Here is a 9,440-nt window from a genome sequence, read left to right on the forward strand (position 1 = left end):
ACCTAATTAACATTATAGAACACTACCAAACAACAGCAGAATACATGTGTTTCTCGAAGTGTACGTGTAACATTCACCAAGATGAGGCACACTGAGGACATTAGGAAATACTTGGACTCAATGAAAATTATACCATAGCATATGAAAAAGCACGAACCATAAAAGAAAAAAAATGGATATAAATTGAACTTCATGAAAATTAAAAACTTCTGAAGTTTTTCAAAATATACTGTTAATATTATTATTATAAGACAAGCAACAAACTGGAAGAAAATATATGTAAAACACATATCTAATAGAATATTGTATCCAGGACATATAAAGAACTTTTACAAGAAGAAAAGACAGACAAAAAAATCAACAGTTAAAATGGGCACAGTTAAAAAAACACTTCATCAAAGACATATGTAGATGGCAAGAAGGCACATGTAAATATGCTCAAAAATTTTTAGTCATTAGGAAAATGAAAATTGACACCACTACCCACCTATTAGAATGAATGAAAGTAAAAAATTAAAAATACTAAGAGCTGGTGAATAGGTAGAGCAACTGAGACTCTCGCACATTGCTAGTGGACTCCAAAATGGTACAGCTGCTTTGAATAAGTTTTGAGAGTTTCTTGAGAAGTTAAAAATGCACTTACTATATGACTCAGCAATCCTATTCTTAGGTATTTACAAGTGGAAATAAAAACAGACGTCCACACAAAGACCTGTTGGTGAATGTTTTCAGCAGCTCTATTCATAACAGCCACAATGTAGAAACAACCCATTTAGTAAATGAATAAACAAATTGTGGTAAATTTAAACAATGGAGTGCTACTCAGCAATAAAAAAAAAAAAGGACAAAACAGATACACACAATGACAGAGATAGGTATCAAAAGCATTATTCTAAGTGAAATAAGCCGGACTCACAGATTCCATTGCTGTGGCAGTCTGTAGTGGAAAAGGCAAAACTACAGAAAGTTATCAGATCAGTGACTACTAGGGACTGAGGGCTGTGAGGGGTGGGGTGGCTGGAAAGAGCCAGGAGAGACTTTTGAGGGGTAATGGAAATGTTCTATACTATAATTGCGGTGGTTGTTACACCGCTAGATGCATTTTTTAAACAGCTCATGAAACTGTACACTTAAAAAGGACAAAAAAAAAAAAGGACAGATCTTATTTATTTAAATTATAACTCAATAAAGCTGATTTAAAAAATGGAAAATTGGTGTTTACTATGTTTCTTCTAATTTTTGTATTTGTAAAAAAGTATTTTAACTAGCACATTGATACAAATTCGTAAATTCCTCTATTAAAGATTTAGGGCTTTTCTGTAGAAAATAATCTTAAGGTAGAGTTTGGCAAATTTTATGTAATTAATAGTAGGTGCCTAAGTTCCTTCTTTCTTGTAAAAATAAAATGGGTATTGAGTCATAACACACTGCCATGTGTTTGAATTTATTTTTTAGAAGTACAGCTGTTGAAACGCAACCACTGAAAAACCACTGGAACCCTGTACAACCTCTCCATCAGACATTCCAAGGTCAGCCCCTCCAACCAGAGGGAACTATTGTTTAAGTTGAAAAACACCAATGATTCTTATCTGATACCATGTTATAATTGTTCCAGTGTTTAATGATTACATCATCTTAGAAATGACTGTGTTGAAAAGTATCAAAGTAAGCTTTTTCTACAGTTTATAGGAAAGATCTCAAACACACCTTTTGTTCTCCCATTTTTATGTGGGCAAGTTTTGGCAAATATCTGCTAGGAACATCTGGGAGGACACAAACCATGACACTGGTTTCCAAGAATGAACTAGACCAGCTGGCTTCTCAAATGTCAATATATGGGGGTGAGAGGGCTGTTATTTTAATTTACAGGGGTCAAATTATAGAATTACCAGTGAATACCTTTATTATAGAACAATATAATTGAGTAAGTTAAATTTAAATTCATCCTCACAGCGTACATCCGTTACAAACTTAAGTGTGCAAATAAATTCCACTTGTAGAAATTATTGCTAAAAGCTAGTATTGTCATTAAAATAGAAGACAACATATGGCAGGATAAAGACCGGTTACAGCTATTATGCCAGCATGCATTATTTTAGGATCTACAAATATAATGATACTGCTGGCAACATCTTCAGAAAGGACTTTCAATGACAGCACTTTATGAAAATGAAAAACTTTTTTTTTTTTTCAATTTGACAGGTTATTGGTGTTGCTACCATCAGACAGGTGCTCTCACCAAGTAAATCTATATGTCCAGAGTGAATACTTCTGCTGACAGGAGCGATTTTCAGCAGACTCTCATAGTCTCACAGTACAGTTACTGGGAAATTGCATTCAACTCTCATCTACAAAAGGTACAGGAGAAATCTCTAAGACATCCAGCTATTTTCTACTTTGTGGTGCACAGCTGGACTCCAGCCTAGACACAACACACTAATTTGTGAAGCAGTTCAGTATAGGTGTACAACTTAGTAATGATCTGACAAGGAAACAGGGACTCAAACACATTGTAAGTGTACTGGGCCTGGGGATGTCCTCACTGAATACTTTTAAAAAAATGGAAGACAGCAGGAGCGAGAAAATTTTTCAATTGTTGAAAATGCACATAACCATGTTTTGTTTTTTTAGCTCCTCTAGTAAAAAATGCTTTGTCCTCATCATGTATTGACACAGAAAGAGAAATGCCATTTCTTCCTGAAGGACCACCTCATGTCTTGACTGTTCCTAGACAAGAGAGGTCATGTGTCAAGAAAAGTATACTGTCACCCTGGTGAGTGAAACATTGCAAAAATGGTTTTAAAAACAAGTACATTGTGCAGGACTTGGAGAACTGCCACACAATGCACCTTATTTCAGGAAATTCTTACCCTTTTCTTTTTATATAATATTTGCATCTAATAAAAGAAAATGATATGTCTCCTAGAGATATATCTTTAGGGCTGGTGCTTCTTAAATTTTACTGTGTACAACGATCATAGGAGAATACACACATTTTAAATGCAGATGCTAATTCAGTCGGTGTAGGTAGGGCCCAAGGCTTTCCAATACACTTCCAGGTGATGCTCACGCTGCTGATGTAGGGACTGCACTTTGCATATCACGGCTTTAAAGCATCCTACACCGACAGCAGAGCACAGGCAGATCGACAATCCATTGGGTCAACACGAGCCTTCTACTCGTATAGGTGACTGTCAGCTTGAGAATCACTGCTCCAGGCAATATTATTTTTTATTCTGCCTGGGTCTTCTGAACAAACTGCTATCTGATCACCCATCTCTAAGATGTGGGCTAGACCAAGCATGAACTTTAAAGAGTTCCTTTTATCTTTCTTCCCCAAAACACAAGATAAAGCTAGGTCCTCCCTCTGCCTACGATTAACGCAGTCTTACTGGTCTTTGTGAAGGAAGCAAGAGACTCAAAGAAAGTTCATTCAGTCTAAGTCTTATGTCTCCATTTGGAGAAAGAAAAGCTCTAACACTTTTTATACTTTTCCCAGAAAACACCGTCCAGAGTCATTCCTGAGGAACTATCCCTTCTTCCTACTTAGATCTATTCAAACTCTGAAAGCAGGTGCTTTCTCAGCAGAAAGCTAACAACTCAGCACTTTGACGTGCATCAGAAAGAGGGTGAAAGAAGAGAGAGTTACTCTTTTCTAGCTTACCTCCCATGATGTCGTCACCATTATCATCACCATCATAATCTACTATATCCATATAAAAAAATACCCACAGCTACTGTGTCTTGAACCTTCTTACACACCAGGCACTGTGCTAAGTACTTTACAAAGATTACCACTGTGTCTTGAACCTTCTTACACACCAGGCACTGTGCTAAGTACTTTACAAAGATTACCACAATCCTAGAGGGTAGTACTATATTATTTCTACTTTACAGGTGGGAAAGTGAAACTAAGAAGTTGAGTAAATAGCCCAAGGTCACAGCTAATGAGAGGGAGATCTGGAATTTACACTTAGAAAGCCTTTCTCAACTCTTAACCACTCACCAGTAAAACTCCACTGCCTCCTATCAAGTTTCTGTAAAGGAGATTATTGTAATCAGCATCGTTCTGAGAGGCCTCACTTGCTATTTTATCTTTAATCAAAGTCCAATTTCCCTGAGAGATGAGGTTGAAAGGGTTTGGGGTTGTGTTCATAATCAATGTTTAAACTTTGAGAAGTTATTCTGGGAGACTCCTTAAGGTATGTTAGGAGGAGCTTCATTTTCAATGAGGGGGAAATTTTTTGTTTAGTTTTCTACATTCTTTCATTGTAAAGGAAACGTGCTGTCTTATATGCCTCTCACTGGCTGATAAAAAAAAAAAATACAAATTTGCCTGGTAAAACGTATTTTTTTCCCCTGTTACAAAATTTAAGGAAGTCTTTATCATGTGGAATCTTATATGAGAGATTCTAGGTTACATAATGGACAATGTCTTCAACTGCCATTTTTCAAGCAATAAAGAAATGTTCAAGTGGACATTTCTTACGTTGACCGTCTTTAAAAATGTAGGGCATAACATTAAATCATATCTCTGTGAAAGCATTTCTGAAAGGAACTGAGCTAATACCACTCAGGTATGTTCTTCTGGGTGACCTCACTTGTACAGAGACCGAGCTTAGAGAACCAGAGGACTGAATAGTTAATACATTCTTAGCCTCCATTCTTATGCCTCCACAGAGCTGATGACAAATGTTGGCTCACGGTCAACGGTTGATTAGACTTCCTGACATTGCCTGAAGACGTGATATTATGTTATGTTTATTAGAAAGAAATCCTTATGTTTTAGATGCCAAACATTCAGGTAGCTGGCAAATCTGTTTAAAAAATTTAGAAGCTGTCGTATTCTCAGCAAGAGAAATATTCTAAACTATACATAGGTGTGGGGTGGATTAACCAGTAAGCAGGGTACACAGGGACTCAATTGTGTTTACTTACTAAACTGAAATGCACAATTTCACCCGTAAAATTATGCACTACAGATTAGTAAGCAAGCACAAGTAAGCCCGTGTTCACCTTGCTTATAGGATAATCCGCCTTGCATATGCGACTCTCAGTCATAGGTTTAGCCTCATTTATTTTTCTCTCTCAAAGAGGCATAGAATCCATCTAAATTTCTCACACGGACAAGCAAGAGCCCTGGACTCTGAGTCTGAGTTTAGGTAAGACTGACTCTGAAGGAGCAGATTGTAGAGCTAAATATATCAGGACAGTGCCTAGGAGTAAAACACAATCAAAGTGTTACTCAGGTATCCATCACAAGGGGCTCGGCAGAGAAGCAAAATTCCAGTAAAAGTCAGCAACACAGAAGGAAAAGTTACAAACTTCCAAACTATGAGTGGAGGTGCTGGGGCTAAAGGCTCATTTTTAAATATCCCCAGGCCCAATGTAACTGAGGAAAGGAGTTGTTAGCTGTGACAAGTCTAAAAGTCTACTTAAATAGAATTAATCATGTCCTGGAAAAAGTATTCACTTAATACTACATCTACCACCCCCATTACCAAAAATTTTTATTCTGGGCAATATGGAAGAGATGTTTTGAAATAAAATCTTATTAAAAACCAGGTTAAATTAAGGATTATAAACTTCAAATATCTTTTATCTGGACTTATTTAAAATTAAAATGAGACCACAGGCCACATGCCAAAAGAAAGGAATTCAAGAGCTTTTGACAATGCATTCATTACTTGAAACTTTTCAATATGGTAGGGAAGGTTTTTGTCCTTTTGGCAAAGAAAATAGGACAGAAAGTCAAATTTCTTTCAAGAAGAATCAGATTGATTTAACTTAAATGTTATGGTTAACTCATGTCAAGATTACACACATTAACCAGCAGATAGTTCCTAACTATGTCTTAACAAACTTGTGGGAAAACTCTGATACTTTTTTTAATATTCTTTTATACGTAGTTTTAATATACTTCTCGTATACTTATGTATAATCCCTGTATTTTTGTATTCACAGAGCGGCAGTCGTCATTAACGGATTGTATGCAGTTACGGAAGATCCAAAAATTCAGTCTTAAAATCTGTTGTGAAAGGTGTTAGCACTGTAGTTTGAGAGAATGTTCAGGAAAAAATAGCTGTCCAGTTTGGGGTGGATAAAGCACTTCCTATGAATATAAAATACACTAAATTTTGAGTCAGTTCAGAGAAAAATACGTCTCAATTTTTAATTAGGATAACATAGATATGGTACCATCATTTAGTTTTGAGACTGAGAAATCCCTTTGAAAATAATATTTTCTTAGGCCCTGGTGGCACAGTGGTTAAGAGCTCGGGCTACAGACAAAAAGGCTGGCAGTTCAAATCTACCAGTTACTCCTTGGAAATTCTATAGGGCACTTCTGTTCTGTCCTATACGGTCGCTATGGGTTGGAATCAACTTGATGGCAATAGGTATTCAGGTTTAAACTTTTAAAATCAATGAAGTTACTGGATCTAGCTGAAAGAAAATCCTGGAAGGTAGAAAATGTAAATGAGTATGTCATGTTGTTGTTGTTGTGTGCCGTCCAGTGGATTGTGACTCATAGTGACCCTACAGTACAAAGTAGAATATCCCCATAGAGTTTCCAAGTCCGTAATCTTTACGGAAGCAGACTGCCACATCTTTCTTCCATGGAGTGGCTGGTGGATTTGAACCACTGGCCTTTTGATTAGCAGCCAAGTATTTAACTACTGCACCACCAGGGCTCCAAGTATGTCATAACACTTTAAAACTCAGAGAAATAATACACCTAGCCATCATTAGATAATCTCAATCATTCATCTTACAGAAATAATTCCATGAGAAATAACATGCCCCAGTGTACATTCATTATTAGATTGGACTTGAGGGCTAAGCCCAGCACTCCCATCGATTTAATTATATTTTTTAAAGCATAAGTTACTTATAAAAGGATTTTAACCTAATACATTTATGTGTGACTTTATCCGAACTCCATTTGAGGTGTTGTCTAACTTTGCCAATTATTTTCATTATATTTTCTTTATCTTTGTTCAACTCCCTGGAAGTCTTGATCAAGAAATCAGGGTTGGGAGGTAAGTTTAAGCACAGAGCAATCAAAATTAATTTAAGCCTTCCTATCAAAGTTTCCTTCTAAAAGACAACTGAGAGGATATTTTGTAATTCCTTGGACTCAGAACACTGCTTGCAAGTGTTTCTCTACTTTAACCGTTTTTTGCCCTTTGGTCAGACTCAGGGGCAATATGGAGAAATAAATTACAAGTAAAAGGACTAATTAATATTACTAGATTATACACCTGAAAATTTTTGAACTTGAGAATGTTGTGTTATACATATTTACTGCTATTTAAAAAAAAAAAAAAAGTATTTTCAAAGGCAAAAAAAAAAAGAAAACTCTCTTAGTTATCTAGTGCTGCTCTAACAGAAATACTACAAGTGGATGGTTTTAACAATTAGAAATTGATTCTCTCACAGCTTAGGAGGCTAGACATCCAAATTCAGGGCACTAGCTCCAAGAGGTTTTCTCTCTCTGTTAGTTCTGTGGGAAGGCCCTTGTCATCGATCTTTCCCTGGGTCTAGGAGCTTCTTAGCATAAGTACTCCAGGTCCAAAGGACACACTTCACTACTGGATCTTCTTATTTGGTGGTAACGAGGTCCCTCTCCTCTCTGCTTCTCTCTTTTATATGTCAAAAGAGATTGACTCAAGATACAACTTAATCCTATAGATTGTGTCCTGCATCATTAAGATAACTGCCTCTAATCCAGTTTAGAGGATTAGATTAGGAGCTTATGATTTACAGCTCAGGATAATCACAACAGATCACAAAATAGAGTACGACCATACAATACTGGGAATCATGGACTAGCCAAGTTGACACACATTTTTGTGGGACACAATTCAATCCATAACAGGAGACTTAATAGCAAAACAAAATATTTAGAAATAAAAAAAGTACAGGGACTGTGGTCATTTTGAACCTTGACTAAAATATGCATTTTTAGAGGGTCAAACAAAAAAGGATGATAATTATTAAGGAATAATTTTTTTTTTTTTTTTTTAATGTTAGGCTCTTAGTTAGAGATAATTCTTTGGATTTATCCTTTAGGCCACGTCTAGAAGAGACACTTTTCAGTTCACAGTTAAAATTCATTACCTGCCTCCCAGCTATACTCACCAATACCACCTTATATGCTTAGAGCTTCAATTTCATTTGAGTTCCTACCTTCTTCCATGCTGCCACGTGCTCAAGGAAGGTGACTGTATCCCCACCCTACTAAAACTAAGGATTTTTGTAGAACAGTAGTAACCCCAAACCCTTTCTGGTAGTTAGGTTAAGTCTGGGCCTGTGAACTATTTCTTACTAATAGTGCATGGGCAAAGATGTCACCTTGAAGACTAAGGTGCGCCTGACCCAAGCCATGGTATTTTCAATTGCATCACATGCGTGCCAAAGCTGGACAATGAATAAGGAAGACTGAAGAAGAATTGATGTCTTTGAATTGTGGTGTTGGTGAAGAATATTGAATATACCATGGACTGCCAAAAGAATGAACAAATCTATCTTAGAAGAAGTACAGCCAGAATGCTCCTTAGAAGCAAGGATGGCGAGACTGCATCTTATATAATTTGAAAATGTTGTCAGGAGAGATCAGTCTCTGGAGAAGGATACCATGCTCGGCAAAGTACAGGGTCAAAAGAAAAGAGGAAGACCCTCAATGAGGTGGATTGACACAGTGGCTGCAACAATGAGCTCAAGCATAACAACGATTGTAAGGATGGCACAGGACTGGGCAGTGTTTCGTTCTGTTGTGTATAGGGTCGCTATGAGTCGGAACCGACTCGATGGCACCTAACAACAACAACAATAGTGCATGATGGGAGATCTACAGAGGGATTTGAGAAAGATGTCTATGTTCTCAAAAAGAAAGCACAGTCCCTCACCTGTTCCTGAATATCTCTTTGCATTTGATACCCAGAACTGTGGCAGCCATCTTTTAACCATTAGGGGAACAAGCCAAAGACATGGCAGACTTCAAGACGAGAAAATCTAGGTCCTTGATGACATTGTTAAGCTGCTAAATTATCCAGCCGTAGAGCAACCCCAGTTCAAGTTTTGTTAAATGAGGTAATACATACATCTATTTAAACTGATTTATCTTTCTTGTAGCTAAATGTCTCCCAACAAGTTACACCAACATTGCATAATACTAAATTATGCAAGGGAGCTTATACTTTATGGAATTATATTAAAGTGCTCTCTCTGGTTATAACCTCCCATTTTCTCTTCTTAATAATATTTTAAGTCATGGTCACTAAAAATCATTCACACGCTAAACAAACATTTGTTGGTTGCTTAGTGAGTGCCTCATACAACTCTAGATCGTGGGGATAGAGTGGGAAACAAAATGACTGTATTAGTTTTCTAAGCTGAGTAACAATATTATTTAGCAGTAGTATTCACTTTACTTCTAC

The sequence above is a fragment of the Elephas maximus genome, chromosome 18 (assembly GCF_024166365.1).
Source record: "Elephas maximus indicus isolate mEleMax1 chromosome 18, mEleMax1 primary haplotype, whole genome shotgun sequence".
Lineage (NCBI taxonomy): Eukaryota > Metazoa > Chordata > Mammalia > Proboscidea > Elephantidae > Elephas > Elephas maximus.